Here is a 20,813-nt window from a genome sequence, read left to right as displayed (position 1 = left end):
CCATGTGATCATGATAGTAATGTGTATAAAGTGTATTAAAAGTAAGTAATATTTTAAGTAATTTGAGATAATTCTTAATTATGTGGGTAATTGATTAATTATTGAATTAGTGAAAAATTACCAAGTTAATTAAGGAATTGGTAATTAATTAAGATGTTGATGGATAAGCCTAAAAGGCCCCCAACGTGGCAGAAAGTTTTGGCCAATTTAGTGACTCTTAAGTTACATGGAAAGGTGGCATAATTGGAGAAGGTTTGGTGGCCAAGTCTTACAAGGTGGGGCCCGCACCACCAAGACTTAAAAGACCTCTCTTTAATTCACAAAAATGGAATGGAGATGGTCACACTTTCTAAGTAACGGATGAATGCTCAACAATTCGTATGAAAATGCAGCAACGTGATATCACGATTCTAAGGAAGTACGGTACAATCTTTTTCAAGAATATCATACGGATTTTTCCCTAATTCAATCTGTCGTTACGCGTTCTTCGCAAAAGACATGTGTTAGAGAGATTGTTAAGAGAATTGGTTCAGGTATGTTAATGTTATCCCTTCTTTCTTTTTGGCATGATCCATACGATACAAACGAAACAAGCAAATACACAACTTCCATAAATGACTCTATCCATAGAAGTATTAGAGGTGCCTATGTTCTTGAATTCTCATATGTCTTATTATTCTATCGTCTATTTATGGGTCTCAGAATATACGCAAGTTGATAAAGTTTATTTTATGATACTAATCAGAGGTATAATGGTCTTATCACGCTCGGAGAGATTTTATTGACGTACTTCTCATGCATTACATTCATTTTGAATGTAGGTATGCATAACATTAGAATATTAAATGATTCACAAAGCTATATAGATGTACATGTTGAGTCTTTTACTCCATGTTTCTCTCATGTCTATTGTTTATTGATTTTCATTCCTTACATACTCGGTACATTATCTGTAGTGACATTCCTTTTGCATGGAGACGTTGCATTTCATGCCCCCACGTTCCGATAGACAGGTCGAGAGTCTTCCAAGTAGGCTATCAACTCAGCAAAAGATGTTGGTGTGCTTCATTTGCTCCGGAGTTGCTTGTTGGGTCAGTATGATTTAGACGTGTATTGTTTGGTATGGCGGGGTCCTATCCCGACCTTTATGATAATATGTACTCATAGAGGTTTGTAGATAGATTTCATATATACGGACACTTGTATGGCCTTGGTTGCCTATGTTTTGAGTATATAAAGGATCATGTCGGCCTTATAGGCCCGTACGTCATATGTATAAGTCGGTATATCAAGTTGAGGATTTTGTCATATTTTATTCTACTTATCGCACAATAGTCTTTCCATCTCATTTACCTATAAGAGTATGATACCAAAAGATATGTTACGTTGGTACTCGGTTGAGTAAGGTACCAGGTTCCCATCGCGACCCATCGAATTGGGTCGTGACAGAAATGGTATCAGAACAGTTTTGTCCCTTGGCCGGATGGGCATATACGTTACTGAGTGGTTGAGTATTTATATATGCCTGGAGATGGATTTCTCCACATGGTTAGATTTCCCCTTTTCCTTGGTATTGAGTGACTTGCTGTCAGTGTTGTATATGTTCAGGGATGGATTTCCCTCGGCCGGATGGCCATATCCAGTACCGAGTGGCTGAACACTTGAGAGTGGGAGTACGTTGTGCATTTCACATAGACGATGCATTGGCATGTAGAGGCAATTTAGTTATATATCTTAAACTGTTCAGATTTGTATTTACCTTATTACTTTGAGCTATCTATTTAACTGAAAGCATACCTACATTTCTGTACATTGTTTCTATTATATCTGTTGAGGTTGAGTTCGTCACTACCATTCAGTCCATAGTTTGGACTCATTACCTACTGAGTTGGTGTACTCACGTTACCCCTGCACCTTATGTGCAGATTCAGGCACTTTTTGGCCCAGTGGCGGTTGTTGATCGAGGCTTCAGGCTTAGGAGATTATTGAGGTATCTTCACGACGTTCGCAGGCCTTGGCTCTCCTTCTTATTCTCCAGTTGTATTTCATTTTCTTCTTTAGACATTGTAATAGACTATGTATTTCTCTAGACGCTCATGCACTTAGTGACACCCAGGTTTTGGGCTTGATTGTATCTTATTTTGGATTTTCTTATGTTTCAGTTAGTTTTCTTTAAATGTTAAAAGCTTCCATTAAATGTTTTCAAACTTATTGATGTTGTGTTGATTTGTTGAGTTGAGGTGGCCTAGTTCCACGATAGGAGCCATCACGACGGGTTAGGTTTTTGGCAGTGACAAGTTGGTAATAGAGCCTAGGTTACATAGGTCTCACAAGTGATGAGCGGGTTTAGTAGAGTCTTGCGGATCAGTATTGTCACGACCCGGATTTCCCACCCTCGGGAGTCGTGATGGCGCCTACTAGTGAAAGCTAGGCAAGCCAACCAATTGAACTATCTACCTTATTTTCATTTTTAATCCGATAACGGTTAAGAGCCAACAATTAGATAACAATAGAATTGAATAAGCGGAAGACTGCATTGTAGAGATTTAATAATACTGCTAATACCAAACCATAACAAATCTACCCAAGACAGGTGTCACAACTTCACAGACTGTCTAGGAGTACTACAAATAAAGGTCTGAAAGAAATAAATACAATACTGCCTCTGGAAATACATGAAAGAAATAGGAATAGTAGATAGAAGGAGACGCGCCAAGGCCTGCGGACGCCTGCAGGACTACCTCGGATCGCCTGATGAACAAGAAAACAGCAATCTCACTGCGGTTTGAAGTCTACAACACTGGGATCTGCACAAAAGAGTGCAGAGTGTATTATCAGCACAACCAACCCCATGTGCTGGTAAGTGCCTAGCCTAACCTCAGCGAAGTAGTGACGAGGCTAGGACCAGACTACCAAATAAACCTGTGCAATATAACGTACAAAAATAATAGGAAGCAGATAACAATGATGGCAACAATGACCAACCAGTGATGTAAATAGCAGGCCACAAGAACACCATAAATGTTTCTCAACAAATAATAGATACAAGTGCAATCAATTCATCAAGTCCTTCAAATATAAATCTTTCGCCTATAAATCCTTCAAGTAATAATCTCCAAGATAATATGCTTTTCAATGAATATATATCGAATATATTTCCTTTAAATAAAATATCTTTCAAATAAGCATCTTTCGAATATAATTCTTTCGAGTAAATGTCACCTTGTGACGCCTCATTCACTTAACATAAAGTAGAGTACAACTTCCAACCCAATTAGGAAATCAACAAGAAAATATGAAGTTATTTTTAGAAATCATTTGATAAAGAAGATACCCTTTTCAATTAAAGTACAATATCGAATGAATCCTTCACCTTTAATACGAGAAATCAATAAATCAAAACATAGTAGAAATTCCTTTTTTTTGTAAAGTACAACCTCAAACGGTTTAAGGAAAATTTAGTTGAGAAATCAATTGAGTTAAAAAAAATGTAACAATTGTTGAAATTTGGAGTATTGAACATATATATAAAAAAAAGTAAAAATAGAATATCAAGAGAATTATAAAGGAATCAAAATCCAATCACTAACAAGAATAAGGGAAACAAAAGCATATTTCACTTTCTTTTCACATCTTATTGCAGGCGTGCAACCCGGTCCCATTTCATGTATCTCGTGGCAGGCGTGCCACCCGCTTCCATTTCATGTATATCGTGGTAGGCGTACCACCCGCTCCCATTTCATTATGTCTTGTGGTAGGCGTACCACCTACTCCCATTTCATTATATCTTATGGTAGGCGTACCACCCGCTCCCATTTCATTATATCTTGTGGTAGGCGTACCACCCGCTCCCATTTCATTATATCTTGTGGTAGGCGTACCACCCGCTCCCATTTCATTATATATCTTGTGGTAGGCGTACCACCCGCTCCCATTTCATTATATATCTTGTGGTAGGCGTACCACCCGCTCCCATTTCATTATATATCTTGTGGTAGGCGTACCACCCGCTCCCAGTTACAAGCCAACAATAATCACAAGGAATCCCGGCAAGGGAACAAGAGCAATATAACAACTTTCCGGCAAGGGAACAATAATATTTCAACAACATCCCGGCAAGGGAACAATACTATCAAAACAAACATCCTGGGAAGGCAACAATAATATCAAACAAACATCCCGGTAAGGTAACAATAATATCAAACAAACATCCTGGCAAGGGAATAATGGTGATAATAACATATGAAGCGCAATAAACCACAACGGAGTCATAACAATTATAATACAAGACTCATGGACATGCTTGACACCAACGTATTGATACTCGTCACCATGCCTATACGTCGTACTCTACAATTAACATGTAGCAATTAAGACACAACTCCTAATCCCTCAAGCTAAGGTTAGACCAAACACTTACCTCGCTTTGCAACTAATTCAAAATTCCAACAAGCCTTTGCCTCGCGAATTCGTGCCCGAAATTCTCAAATCTAGTCATAAACAATTCGATTCAGTCAATAAAAATTATAGGAATTAATTCCATATGAAATTCTACATTTTCCATTAAAAATCCGAAATAGCACTAAAAATTTGCCCGTGGGGCCCACGTCTCGGAACCCGACAAAAATTACGGAATATGAAACCTCATCCAACCACGAGTCTAACCATACCAAAATTACTAAATTTCGATAACATTTCGACCCTCAAATCCTCAAATCTATCCGAGAGAGTTTTCAAACTCTTCAAACTAAATTCATAGATTTAATACCTAAACTAGTAATAGATTCGGGTAATCTAACCAAAATTAAGTTAAGAACACTTACCCCGTTGTTTTCTCTGAAAATCTCCCGAAAATCGCCTCTTCCCGAGCTCCAATTTGACATAAATGGAAGTCCCATTTTCAGAAATAAACATTCTGTCCAGAATTCGGGGGTTACTATTCACGTGTTGTTACTGTTCACGGAGTACTGTTCATGGGGTACTGTACACGGTATTGTTCACACATTGTGAAAGAAAATTCATCAGCCTTTCTATATCCGTTAACCTTCCGAAATCCACCCGAGGCCCTCAACAAAATACACCAACAAGTCCTAAAACATAATACAAGCTTAGTCGAAATCTGAAATCACATCAAACAATGCTAAATTCGTGAATCACACCCCCATTCAAGCCTAATGAAACTAAGAACATCCAACTTCTATATTCGATGCAAAAACCTATCAAATCAAGCCCGATTGACTTCAAATTTTTCACACAAGCCATAAATGATATAACAAAGCTAGGAAAATTTTTAGAACTAGATTCCGACCCCGATATCAAAAAGTCAACTCTCCGGTCAAACCTAAGAAATCTTTAACCTTAGATTTCTAGATTCCGTTAAATGACGATAATTTAATCTAGGGACCTCCAAATTCGATTTCAGGCATATGACCAAGTCCCAAAATCACGATACGGAACTGCCGGAATGGTCAAAACTTTTATCCGGGTTCGTTTGCTCAAAATATTGACCGAAGCCAACTTAGTTGAGTTTTAAAGCTCTAGTTCACAATTTAATCCATTTTTCACATAAAAACCTTCCGGAAAATTATACGGACTGTGCACGCAAGTCGAAGAATTATTGATACCGCTTTTAAGGTCTTAAAAATACCGAAATGATTATTGAATTTATAGATAACATTTTAGGTCATCACAAGTATAGAGACATATGTACTTATCTTCGAGAGGCTGCAGAACCCTTAGGAAACTTCACAATCTTGAATTCTTATCGTGCAAATCTTTTCATTTTGGTAACTAAACTTCTATTATTCTATTCTCTCACGAATAGTAAGGACACGTGCTATCGGTCAGGATGGACAACCACTAGTACCACCAGTTGGGGCCGCGAGAGGCCGAGGTCGCGGTAGAGGTCGTGGTAGGGGCAGGGGTGTAGCCCGTACAGCAGCTAGAGCAGCACCTGTAGATCCACCAGTTGCCCTAGTATAGGACCAGGTCCCAATTGCGGATGCACCATTGGGGCCAGCTTAGGCACCAATTGTGCCTTTCGTGATTCCAGGTCTTCAGGAGACCTTGGCTCAGATTCTGACCGTGTGCACCAGTCATGCTCAGGTGGTCTCTATTTCTACCATAGCAGCCACTTCCCAAGCCGGGGAAGGCACTCAGACTCCCGCCGCCTGCACACCTGAGTAGGTTGTTCAAGGACTTCTGACACCGGGGGCACCACCAGCCCAGCCGGTTGTAGCTGGAGCATGCCTGAAGGGACGGCCCCTGTCATGGTGAAACTAACCTCCCAAAGGAACACCACCAAAACTACCTGATCCACGAGGCCTCTTGGCCTCCCTCTTTATTCTCTCCTGGCAGCGAACTGACTCTATATCCCGAGCAATGTCAACAACCTCATCAAAAGAAGCACCAGACACACTTTCTCTAGTAAAAAAAGTCCATAGCTGATAAGTGAGGCCATCAATGAACCTCCTGATCCTCTCCTTATCTGTGGGAACCATCCATATAGCATGACAGGCCAACTCAGAGAATCTCATCTCATATTGCGTCACAGTCATATCATCCTGACGTAACTACTCGAACTGCTTGCGCAACTCCTCTCTACGGGACTACGGCACATACTTCTCCAGGAAGAGAATAGAGAACTGCTGCCATGTAAGGGGTGCTACACCAACCGACATACGCCTCTCATAAGCCTCCCACCAAGTGAAGACAACTTCAGAGAACTGAAAAGTAGTGAATGAGACCCCACTGGTCTCCAAAATACATGTTGTACGGAGAATCCTCTGATCACTTATCCAAGAAACCCTTGGCATCCTCGCCCTCTGCACCGCTGAAAGTCGGAGGCTGAAATCTACCAAAACTCTCCAAGCTATGCTGCTCAACATCAGGGATGGCAGGAACGACATAGAAATTCCAAACCAAAAAAATCAGAATTAAAAAAATAGTATTTTCTTTCTTCTTTAGAAGTCTCTCTTTTCAAAAATTCTCAAAAACAAAAAAAAAGGTAGATAAATCGAAATCCAAAAATATTTTCTTTCTTCTTTATGAGTCTTTCTTTCGGAAAAAAAATTCAAAATCCAAAAAAAAGAGTTAGTTTATTTCCTTTATTCCTGATTTTTTCGAACTATGCAAGATCTGATTCATATTTCCACATAATATTTAGGCAATCCACATCAGGTTCGATCGAATGGTTTTAAAAAAAACAAAAAAAAAAGAGAAAAAAAAAGAAATAAAAAGAGTTATTATTCTATCATGCTTGTTGTTTTGAAATAAAAGCTAGTTAAAGATGGTCGGTTTGTTAGTTTGCAATGGCGAGTCACAAAAACAATCCAAGATCCCTCGCAAATAAAAGCATCATCTCAACCAATGGAACAAGCACCACTGTTGTTGACTCAAAGTCATGAAAAGGCAAGTAGGCAAGTTGACAGTGAAAAATCAAAAAATGGAGGCAAATGTGGGGTTGACTTTACCGGATTTGAGCAATAGGACATGGCCTGCTCGGGATGATTTGATGATGGGGAGACATGATAATTCTTCTGAGTCCTTTAGTAAATTAGTTGCTTTGAAAATGCCCATGTCGTCAGTCCTAAAATCCGACAGCCAATATTGAGAATGTTTTTATCAAAAAGTCAAAATTTTAGTGTTGAATCAGAAGGAATAAAATGGTTGAATGTCGTAATAGTGTTGATGTGCAAATTTGTGGCTAAGACGGCGCTTAGTAACTGGAAAGTCACTCCTCTTTTAACCATGATAGCTTATTTTGTCGTCTTTTCTTCGTCTTTTTGTGTTATAGGGCCCTAATATGCTTTATTCAATAAGAAATAGCCAGTCATTTTGTGTCCATTTTGTGCATAGTTCTTTTCACGCTAGTTCTAGTGACATGACATGCATGCTAAATTTTTTGCCAGATCATAGAAAATTGATTTAGTCTTGAATTGGATAAGTGAGAAAGAGACACTTTTAAAGATGAATAAAGACATGAAATATTTGGAAAATAAGCATGAGTCAAGTTTACATGGAACCAAAGCATTCATGCTCGTGGGAGTTCAGGATCTCTACCTTTTGAATCATTGAAAAGATCGGTCTTAAGGATGATCAGACAGGTTGAAGTATGTTTAGCATTAAGAGATAGAAAACGTTTTTCAAAAGAAGGTGTATTCCAGACAACTTGAAATGGATCAGTTTAGTGGCAAAATGCATCTTCTACATCAAGACAAAATCCAAGAAAAGTCACCCAAATTTACAAGGGCCATTCACTGTGAGGAGAGTATTGCTCATACAGCTTTACACTGAAAATGACCCAGAAAGCAACATGTCCATCAATGTCGTGTTTTTGAAGGGCTAACATGATTGGCATTGTCAAGGCTAGGAGGCCTTTTTTCTGCTACCCAAATACTTTATATTCTTTATTACCACTTTTAAGCCTGTGTTAATTTCTTTGACCAACCTCTTTTGGAATCAAGTTTAGAGTCAAAAGTCCAAAAAAAATAAAATAAAAAAATAAAAAATAAAAATGAATAGAAAAGTCCATGCCCTAAGAGTACAAACTGGGGCAACTCTTAGAAAGTTCAAATCAAAAACATAGTCAAAGGTCTATGCCCCCAGAAAATAGAAGCTGGGCAATTTGTTTTGAATAAAAAAAGGAAAAAGAAAAAAAAGAAACAGAAAGAAAGATGGAAAAACAAATAGTTAGCTCAGATATTTGAACTACGTTTGACTTGATTCCTTTTAAGAAAAGAATACATAAGAAGCCTTACACGGTTCGATCCAACCAAATAAGAATTCAGAAGAAAAAAGAAAAAGGAAAAAAATTCAAAAATCCCCAATATCTGAAACTGGGGCACAAATTTTATTTCACTTTTGAGAGAGTCGATTCCAAGAGTTGTAAATCTACAATCCCCTAATTTTGAGTCTACTTTGAACCTTATGACATCCCTTCTTTCAAATCCTATCCAAAAACCTTCCAAATAAAGACTTCCTGATCAGTCTTTAAGAATGCCAAGAGACGCATGCAATAAGTAACAGTTGTCACGCGACATAGAACACTGTTAAGTTGCTAGTGAGAGAGTCTTACTAGTGAAAACCCTCACAGGAACTGTAAGGCGATGGTAAGTAGAGATAAATAAATGAGAGAGACTTGTTAGTGAAAATCCCTCGGGGCACCACTAGTCGAAAGTGAGTCGTGAAGCTGATGCAAAGGATTGGCATGAACAAGCTCGACTTCAAAGGTCATAAGAATGGTAAAAGGGAAAATTGGATTAGTTGATAGATCGGTCGTTAAGTCCAAAATGCATGGCATGACCATGAAGGCTAGTTATTGAAAAAAAAACTCTTCCTTCTTTTCTTCCCGATATGGGCATTTCTTGTTACATATTGTTTCTTCGCATCATTATGTCCTTTTCTTTGAGTCAATCCTTGTCAAAACAAGCAAAAAAAGATTTCAAAATCTACTACCAGCTTTTAAGTTGCGCAAAGTAAATTTGGCCAGCACACTCAGTTGTACTGTTAACATGCCTTGAGAATTCATGCAAAGGCTCCCCCAAAAGACTCTTGTTAGCCTATTTGGCGCAAGCAAAGATAACTTGTGATTCTCTCTGACAGACAAATTGCTCAAAAAGAAAGAAGTCATTTAAGATATCAGAAAAGTCACGTGAGCAAAGATCTCCAGTTGGGATAAGTCTGATTGAGCCACAAAACACTAATGGCCTTGGGAGAGAAACAATCAGGATTGATACAAAAAGTAGAGGCCGCTTGAAAGCAACAACAGAGTCTCCCAGTAGTGCAGCCAACTACCAATGTAGTCGGCCTTCTAAATGGACAAAAAACCATGCTGTCAAAGACATCAAGGCCACAAACTGTCCACCACCTTTTAAAACTGATAAAATTTTCTTGGTTTAAAGCAGGAACAAAGCAGTGCATAGAAAGTGATTCCAAAAAAAAGGATGAAAAATGAGAAGAAAAAAAAAGAAAAAAATAAAAAGAAGAGAAGAGCCGACAAAGGGAAGATTCTCAAATCTTTGCCTTTTTCTGCCTAACTAGTGTGCATAAAATTTTGCCATTGTTATTCACATTTTTCTTCCTAGGATAGAAAGTCCTAGTCTAATGGATTTTCTTCCCAATAGAAATCTTAGTCTGATGAATCTTTCTCCTAAGATAATAAATTGGAAAACCTAGTCTGATGAACTTTCTCTTAGGATAGACGTCTTAGTCTGATGAATCTTTCTCCTAAGATAAAAAACCTAGTCTGATGAATTTTCTCCTAGGATAAACATCTTAGTTTGATGAATTTTTCTCCTAAGATAAGGAAACCTAGTCTAATGAATTTTCTACTAGGATTTTAGTCTTAGTCTAATGAATCTTTCTCTTAAGATAACAAAAAAAACTAGTGTGATGAATCTTTCTCCTAAGATAAGAAAACCCTAGTCTGATGAATTTTCTCCTGGGATAAAAGTCTTAGTCGGATAAATCTTTCTCCTAAGAGAAGAAAACCTAGTCTGATGAATTTTCTCCTGGGATAGAAATCTTAGTCTGATGAATCTTTCTCCTCAGATAACACAAAAAAACCTAGTCTGATGAATTTCCTCCTAGGACAAAAATCTTAGTCTGATTAATCTTTCTCCTAAGATGGAAAACTTAGTCTGATGAATTTTCTCCTATGATAGAAATCTTAGTCTGATGAATCTTTCTCCTAAGATAATAAATTAGAAAACCTAGTCTAATAAATTTTTCTACTAGGATTAAAGTCTTAGTCTGATGAATTTTTCTCTCAAGATAAAAAGCCTAGTCTGATGAACTTTGTCCTAGGATAAAAATTTTTGTCTGATGAATCTTTATCCTAAGATAATAAAACCTAGTCTGATGAATTTTCTCCTAGGATTGAAGTCTTAGTCTGATGAATTTTTCTCCTAAGATAAGAAAACCTAGTTTGATGAATTTTCTCCTAGGATAAACGTCTTAGTCTGATGAATCTTTCTTCTAAGATAAGAAAACCTAGTCTGATGAATCTTTATCCTAAGTAAGAAAACCTAGTCAGATGAATCTCTCTCCTAGAATAAGAAATCTTAGTCTGATGAATCTTTCTCCTAGAATAGAAATCTTAGTCTGATGAATGTTTCTCCTAAGATAAACAACCTAGTTTGATGAACTTTCTCCTAGGATAAAAAGTCTTAGTCTGATGAATCTTTCTCCTAAGATAAGAAAATCTAGTCTGATGAATTTTCTCCTAGGATTAGAAATTTTAGTCTGATGAATCTTTCTCCTAAGACAAGAAAACCTAGTCTGATGATTTTTTTCTCCTAAGATAAAAATCTTAGTCTGATGAATCTTTCTCCTAAGACAAGAAAACCTAGTCTGATGAATCTTTCTCCTAGGATAAACATCTTAGTCCGATGAATCTTTCTCCTATGATAAGAAAACCTAGTATGATGAATTTTCTCCTAGGATAATTATAAAAAAAGAGAAGAAGTTTGGTTTGAGAAAAAAAATCATTTGTTCATGCCCTCAGAAAATAAGCGTTGGGGAACTTTTTTTTTTTTAACAAATGTTTTTGCTTTTTAAAAAAATCAAAAGGTAGTCGCATGTTAGCATAGGATACATCTTTCCCTAGCTACGTTTTCCAAAACATAGGGTCTCCACTCTCTAGTTGATGTTATTTCAGACATAGGGTCTCCACTCCCTAATCTCCCTTTCCAACATAGGATTTCCAATTCCTAGTTGATTTTATTTTAGACATAGGGTCTCCACTCCCTAGTATCCTTTTCCAACATAGGGTCTCAATTCCCTAGTTGATTTGATCTTAAACGCACGGTGCACCACGCCTTGATATCTTTGCCAATATATGGTATATCATTCCTTGGACACATTTTTCAAACATAAGGTACACCAATCCTTAGTTGAGACATATTTTTGACAATAAAGGATCACCGTCCAAAACAGAAAAAATCATCATGATCTTTTTGGGGTACACCATTCCTGACCTTTAATCCCTTTCGATAAAGAATTAGTTTAGAATTTTATTACAATAAGTCACAAAAATTTTCTAGTGAAAATTGGGGCAGAAACATTTCGCTTGTTTGTTTTGTTTTGGTGTTTGAGCAGGTTTTACCTCGAGGCACAAGGTTCAATATGACCAGAATAAGAAGTCTCAATCCAGAAAAAAAAGAAAAGAAAAAAAGAAGTGAATCCAAAATGCAGAAGCAGATGAAAAGATGTGGACTGCTCAAGACATGGCTGAAGTCACGAGCATTGCATTTCTTGTTTTGATCAGAAGAAGCCTTAGAAGAATGAACTAACACCTACAACTAGCAAGCATCAAGGTTTATCAGAGTCTGCATGAAGAACCATTCAAGACTCAAGATCAAGCTTTAGAAGACTTATAGATAGAAATCTTGTAACTTATAGCTGACAGGCATGTTTAGTTCCTTTTGATTTTTGATTTTGATGTAATAACAGAACCACGGACCGGAGCCTCGACGGAACCTCACTCGACTCTTCAACTCATCATTCCATCATTCTCCTTGAACTACACGTGACCTGATTCCCTTATAACCCGGGATATGTAGGTTGTCCAAAACCAGGACTCGGTTGCACTTTTGCACTCTTTTCTTTTATTTCGTTTCACTTTGAATAATGGTTTGGTCAAACATTAGCCACTTGGCTCACCTTGTCTTTGCCTGAAAACTCTTCATGTTTTCACCCAAAGAAGGGAATGCTGTGAGCACCTAATTTTTTACCATACTTATCTCTTTTCATCACTTTTTAGTATTTAAATATCTTTTAAGTTTAATCTTGATATTTTAGCTTTATTTTACCTTTATAGGTTTTATTTAAGAAAATTAAAGATCACAAAAAAAAATTGTATGTTTTTTAATTTTAAAATATTTAGCTAGTATTTTTATTTGTCCCTCTTAAATGAAACGAAAAAAATAATAATTAAAGCAAGAGCCAATGAGTCATTTCCATGTGGCAAGATTCTTCCTTATCTTTTGTAACAAACTCACATGCTCTCCCTCAAAACTCACATGCACATACACACTTTTTTTCTTGGGCACCAATTAATCTGTATACCTACACCTATAAAATACATACAAAGACACACACAAAAAAACGAGCACCTGCCATCCCCACAATCCACAGAGCTCAACAAACTCAAATCCACTTTCACTCTCCTCTTCATTATAATATACAAATCACACAACACAACACACACACATATAGAGGGACGAAACAGAGATAGAAAAACGCAAAGGGAAGGGAGTCACAACAACAGAGAAAAGACAAAAACAAAAACTAAAAAGGAAAGAGAGGGGAAAAACAAGAAAAAGCCAGATCGGGAAAGGAACAAAAAAAAAGGAGAATAAAGAAAAATGAGAGAAAAGTTTTCCTAAAAAATGGATGCACTGTTCTTCTTCTTCTACTACTACTGATCGTAGCTTCTTCTTCCTTTATCAAACCAAAACAAATGCAGCAATTGAGGTCTACAGCAAAACAATCACCCAAAACCCATGAACTAAGTTTCATCCTTTAGTAAATAGTCCCAAAACCAGCAGCAAAAACCCGATGAAATACCGTAAAATCAGCTTCTAAACCCCTCCATAAAATAGCACTTAAAACCAACTTGAAGCAGTCTCAAAGCATACCCAAAATCAGCTAAAAATGCACCAAACTCCAGCTCAAAAACAGCCACTTCTCTAAAAGTTTCGGTCGAGCATAGAGGTGTGTCGAGGTTCGAGGTTCGAAGTTCGAAGTTTGTCGAAGTCTTCGTTCGTGGTCCGCAAGCTCCAAATAATTTATTGTTGTACATTTGAGGTTCACTTATTGATATATTGGAAAGCTTATTCAAAGGTTCATCATTTATCCTCTTACCTAATTTTACTTAGAATATTGCTATGGCATTTTTTGTTCGAATAATGTTGCGTGGTTATCTGAAAATCGTGAATTTGGTTCTACTGCCTTAGTTGGTAGTATCTTTTAGCCTCAAATAATATTGATAAAGGAAGAAAATATAGCATTAAGTGGGCTTAGATTTAATCTGGTTAGATATTGCAATTTGGTTTGTTTGGTTTTAACATGTTGATTGGGCAGCACTATTTTCATAGCTGGTTATACGTTTGAGCTTTCACTGACTTTGCCGCAAAAATTGGGCCACTTAATAAGTGGACTAATAAACGAGAAAGGTCCAAGGTCTCTTATTTTAATAAGAATTGGGGTCGTCTAAGAGTTGGTGTGAAATGATCAAGTCGACCCATTTCTTTTTTTTTTACTACCAATATTCTTGTGCTTAAATTCATGAATAGTTCCATAAATTATACACTTCTCCACAGTGATTTTCATAGACTCTTGGCCTCGCAATAATCTCAAATTATCTTTAGGAAAATAATTTATGAATATCGTAGCTTGCTTTAGGCGCAAATAATAAATATCATTACTGTGGATACGGTTCCCATAGCATAGTCATGATACATAACCCCAATAAGAGTGTGCATTTCACGTGACTCGACAATAACTTCAAATAATAATAAAAACCAATATGTTGTAAATCGCGGGTGCGTTTCACGTGGCGCGATTCGCAATGTGTACCAAAAGAAAACGAGTGCGGGACATCGCGACTTGTTCAAACAACTTCCATAAATACTAAAAGCTATTTAAAAGATAAAAATGCACAATAGGTTTCAAATACGTATAATTCAGATAATTAGGCCAATTATTAAAAGTTGAGTGACTATGCTAAAACCAAAAAACTCGGAAATGCCTCACACCTTCTTCCGGGTTAACAGAATTTCTTACCCGACCTTCTATGTTCGCGGACCGTAAAAATAGAGTCAATTTCCTCGATTTGTGATTTTGAAATAAACTGATGACTTGGGACACCATAAATTATTCCAAGTGGCGACTCTGAATTGAATAAATAATCTCATTTCGATTAATGTTACTTTAATTGGAAAAACTCCATATCCCCTCGGGAAAAAGGAGGTGGGACAACAACCATCTTAGCTTATGAATTCATGAAAACTAGACATCTCAAATATCTCATAGTTCACAAACTATGACATTAGAATATATATATTTCTGATATAATAGACTGAAAGAAGTAAATAATACTTTGGTTTTCAAGAATAACGAGATGCTCACCAACGAAAAGCTGGGCTTTTAGATTTCTCAAGAAATGGGCTCACCCTCAATAGTAATCTCCGAAAGAAGTAAAAATTGCATGGCGCGCCCTATTTGGTCGCCCCTTTTAACTTATACCCATTTTGTTTTTTCGTTTGCATCTGTACCCTTTTTTGTTAAAAGCATTTTAAAAGGGCGGTTTTTCCATTCTTTAATAAAAAACTATTGACAAACTGCGGGACAAAAACTTAAGCATGTTTATGATGAAGTTTTAGCAAATGAACTAAAAAACATAAGCTTGTTTAGACTGAAGTATCGGATAAAACTCAGGGCAAAATTGTAGACTGTGTTACAAAATTTCAGCATGTTTTGGTATGAAGTTTTAGCAAATGAACTAAATAGCTTTAGCATGCATTAGTAAAAACTCTTTAGAAAATTACATACTGCAAGACAAAAACTTAAGCATGTTTAGTCTGAAGTTTTAGCAAATGAACTAACAAACTTAAGCATGTTTAGTCTGAAGTTTTAGCAAATGAACTAAATAACTGCAGCATGTTTTGTCTAAAGTTTTCAGAAATGAACTAAATAACTTCAGCATGCAATAGCAAAAACTCATTAGAAAATTACATACTGTAAGACAAAAACTTAAGCATTGATAGAAACTAAGTGTCACCAAATTGTATAGAGGACCAAGTTCTCAATCAGTTCTCATGGTAAGCAACAGACTGTAAAACCAAATAGTATAGGGAACCATGTTCTCCATCTGTTTTAGAGGTAAATCAGCAGTAAATAAAGAACACGTGATATTTATGTGGAAAACTCCTTGCTCAAGGGATTAAAAACCACAACCTACCCTAGTAGGATTTCAACTCCACTAAACCGAGCAACTTGAGATTACAACCTATTGATATCTAGGAATTAAACTATTAATCCCTCACTCCTTACAATAACTCTATTGCAAGCCCTTTGTAATAGTTCTATTACAAAGCAACAAACCTTGACTAACTCTAGTCAATATGAATTAAACTCTTAATCCCTTACCCCGTACAATAACTCTATTATAATCTTTTTGCAATAACTCAATTACAAAGCAACAAAATTTGACTAACTCTAGTCAAGAAACTAAACCAAATAGTGGTTTAAATATGTCCTACAAAGTGTCACGACCCTAAATTCGTACCCGGTCGTGATGGCGCCTATCGTGAAACAAGGCCAGCTGACACAACACCCAATTTATTTTAAACAATTATGATAACACAATTTAAGACATTAACATGCTAATAATCCCAAAATAAAAGTGATCTAGTACAATTTCTGGAAACCAACACAACCCAACATTGGGTCATCACCAGTCATAAGCATCTAACATAAGTCTAAGAGCATGAAAGAGTTTATACAGTATATTAAAGAACTAGAACAAAAAAATAAAATAGGAGGGAGAAACACTGAGTTGCGGATGCCGAGAAACTACCTAGTGGACTCCGAATAGCCTGTTGGGAGCAATCAACCCTCACTGGCAGGACCCGAAACTCCTGAATCTGCACACAGGGTGCAGGGAGTAAAGTGAGTACTCCAACTTAGTGAGTAATAAAAGTAAATGCAGTTGAGAGATAAGAAAACATGTAAAACACAGCGATATGCTTAAACAAGGCAGTGTAAAATCAATACAGTGCAATAAAATAGTGAAAACTTGTAAAACACCTCAATTCAATATAAGCTTCTTTAAAACATCCTTTAACAGTTAAACGAGTGAATGAAAAAAATAGTGAGAAAAGATAAACACATAAAACCAGCACCTCGGGCAAAGTACCAAAAGAATCAAACCCTCGGGCTATCTCACAATCACTCGTCTCTGCCCCTCGGGTAATAACATGGAACAACATCAGCCCCTCGTGCTATATCACATATCACACTAGGTACCCGCGCTCACTGGGGGTGTATAGACTCCGGGAGGGGCCCCTTACGGCCCAAGCACAATATCAAGCCATCTCGTGGCATAATCAAACAGGCTCTCGGCCTCATATCAAGCCACCTCGTGGCGTACAACTCAGGCCCTTGGCCTATTAATCATGAATCAGCTCAATAACCTTACAATACATGCCCTCGGCCCTACTCAGTCAGAAATCTCTAAAAGCCACTCAGGCATAGTAAAATATGATGCTCTGCTCAAAATATCATTTAAGATGTCAAAATAGAGTAAACATGGCTGAGTTATAAAAACAGTACAATATAGCATGACTGAGTACAGGTATAAAGTCAAAATAATGAGGAATAGCAGTAAAATTCCCCTAAGGGTCCAAAATAGTTGGCACGAGGCCCATATATGGCATTCAACCCAAAAGAAGATGATAGCAGACAGTGTTTAGTCAAATACACGGTAAAACAGTCACACGGGACGGACTAAGTCACAATCCCCAACGGTGCACGACCCCACACTCGTCATCTAGCATATGCGTCACCTCATAATAGCACAACGATGTGAAGTTCGGGATTTTATACCCTCAGGACAGCATTTACATTTATTACTCACCTAATCCGGTCCAAACTATAGCCCGCGATGCCTTTGCTTCTCGAATTGACCTCCGGATGCTCTAAATCTAACCAAAATCAGAACATAACCATCAAAATATGCTAAGGGAACAAAGACCACTCGAAAGTAATCAAATTATAACACGAATCCCGAAATTAACCAAAACCCGATCCCTAAGCCCACGTCTCGGAATCCGATAAAATTTACATCAACGGAATCCTTATCACCCCACGAGTTCATTTATATCAAAAGTACCAAAATTCGACCACAAATGGCCCCTCAAATCCTCAAGTCAAGGTCTCCAATTCCAAGCCCTAAACCCTCAATTTTCTTCCTTAATTTCCACTAATACCATGATTAACAATGGAAAAATGATCATAAACTCAAGTAATGAAACTTAGGGAACTTACCCAACTGATACTCTTCGTCTTCCCCTTGAAAATTCACTGCCCTAGCTCACTTCCCATCTTCAAAAATGGAGAACTTAGCAAATATTTGTGAAGGAAACATTATATACTTTCTGACCTAGGGATTCCACACCTGCAGTCCATCCACCACATCTGCGGTACCTTTTTTGAGGTCCAAGACACAGCATCTGCGGTTTTCACTTATGAGCCATTTTTCGCATCTGCGATGCATTGCCCGCACCTGCGCTATCGCAGGTGCGCTCCCTTAGCCGATTCTCCGGTTCCAGCTAATCCTCCTCTTTGCTACATCTGCGGCTCCATCTCCGCTTCTGTGAGCCCGCACCTGCGGTCCCCTAACCGCAGGTGCGGTTATGATAGCGGACTTAGCTTCAGCTGCTACATCCAAATTCCAAACTTTCTGCCAATTGTTACACCCTATATTTTCGTACATGAAAAATACGCCATAAATAAATTAATGAAAGCCCAGAAGTGAGATGTCATGTCCCGCAGTACTACATTACGAGGATGTTGCACCCTGTAGTATTGTACGTTGAATTTGTCGTAAGGTAATTGACATCAGTCCAAGGAAAAGATTACTTGGAGATTATAAATATCATGATATTTCAAACAAGTAATAAGTAAAATCGTAAAGATAAAAGAGGAAGCAAGTAAAAGAAAACGAATTTTTGTCCAAGTTTGGCATGATGAGATAAAATACGGCTCAATCTAAAATACTCGGTATTTATGGACTAGTACCATACAAGGTACTACATGACCATGATAGTAAGGTGTATAAGGTGTGTTAAAAGTGAGTAGTATTTTAAGCAATTTGAGATAATTCTTAATTATGTGGATAATTGATTAAGTGGATAAGAATATTTTTGGGCCACCAAGTGGCACAAATTTGCATGATGAGTCATAAGCATAAGATGCTTGCCACTTGTATACGTTGACACTTGACACTGCAACTAGATATCAACGTAGCATTTTTTGGCATGAGACTAAAACAAGAAATGTGAGTGGTTTAATTTATCAAGGGATTAACTAGATAACAAAAGTTTATAGCTTTAAAAATGAAACAATAGCTACCTTATCCAGAGATAGATAAGCTAGAAATAGTAGCAAGTATCCAATTATGTGCAATGCACAAAACAGATTCTTGACCTTCACTTTCCATAAAATATATGGTCACTTGAATAAGACCAGAAACGTTGGGTAATTAACACAACAAAAGGGTCCTTTAAGATGTCAAGATGAAGATGGTCATATTCAAAGTGACAAATGAGCTTCAGCAAAGTTCATACAAGATCCGATTATGCGTGGAATGCAATTCTAAGAAAGCACGGTACAATCTTTCTCAAGAATATCATGCGGATTTTTTCCTACTTTGATCTGTCGTTATGTGTTGTCTCAATTAACGGGTGTTAAAGGGATTGTCAAGAGAATTGACTCAGGTATGTTAAGGCTAAGCTCTTCTTTCATTTGGAATGATCTCGTCATTACATTCATATCCCGGAATTTACGTATATTTTGCTAGTCTCGCAAATTGCGTATATTTTCCTAGCGTTGTAAGTTATAATATTCTCCTTATCGGGACTGCATATTCAGTTGAGTATTTCCTTCTTCCAGTCAAGAGAGCAGATAATTTATATATATATAGTATTAAAAGTAGAGAGCAGAGAATTTATATATATATATATACAGTATTAAAAGTATTTTTATTACCATCGAGCTATAATCGATGGGCAGGCCCCTATTGGGCAACCTCTGATCAGATGGTAAGTTATATGACGATCCTACTATGGCCGAGCGCATATGGGCGAGCCCAGTTGGTTGAGATATAGAGCCTAGTATGGTCGAGCACTTATGATCGAGTTTACTATGGCAGAGCAGATATATATATGTATACCAAGCCTTATAAGGTCGGACAACTATTTTACTTACTATATTGAGAGAGTTGAGTCAGTATTAGCAGGTAAGCATATCTTCAGATTATTTTTGTCTTCCAAATACTTGCAGTTATTATATTATCAGTTCAGTTTCAGCTTTCAGTATATTGCCTTACATACTCAGTACATTATTTTGTACTAACGTCCCTTTTTGGGGGTGCTGTATTTCATGCGTGCAGGTCAGATGGACAGACGGGTAGGCCTCCTCACTAGGTATCGCCTGAGTTTAGCTTGATTGGTAAGCTCCAAGCCTTTCGGAGTTTCTGTGTCTAGAGCCTTATGTACATCTTCTGTGTGTGTGTGTGTGTGTGTGTATATATATATATATATATATATATATATATATATATATATATATATATATTATGAGTAGGTCGGGGAGTTGTTCCGATCACAGTATATCCATCAGTAGAGGCTTGTAGACATATCCTGTCAATTAGTGCAATATGTTAGGCTTGCAGGTCTTGTATGTATATTAAGTTGGTTTGTCAGCTATAGTAGTTATGATGGCCTTGTCGGCCCAGTTATATATTGACATTTAGTCAGCATTCGTAGTTATCTTGCAATGTAGCCCATGGCCAAAGTATGACATTATATGTTCAAAGTCCCTTAGTTGCAAGTTAGTACACAAGGATATGTGAGGCACTAGGTGTCAGTCTCGCCCCTAGGTTTGGGGCGTGACAAAAGTGGTATCAGAGCAATTCTATCCTAGGGAGTCTACAAGCCGTGTCTAGTAGAGTCTTGTTTATGGGCGTGTCGTGTACCACAGTTATAAGCAGGAGGCTACAGGGCATTTAAGACTGTCACTCTTTCTTC

The sequence above is a fragment of the Nicotiana tabacum genome, chromosome 11, assembly GCF_000715075.1.
Source record: "Nicotiana tabacum cultivar K326 chromosome 11, ASM71507v2, whole genome shotgun sequence".
Taxonomy (NCBI): Eukaryota; Viridiplantae; Streptophyta; class Magnoliopsida; order Solanales; family Solanaceae; genus Nicotiana; species Nicotiana tabacum.
The sequence above is the reverse complement of the archived record's forward strand: the minus strand, read 5'-3'. Positions refer to the sequence as shown.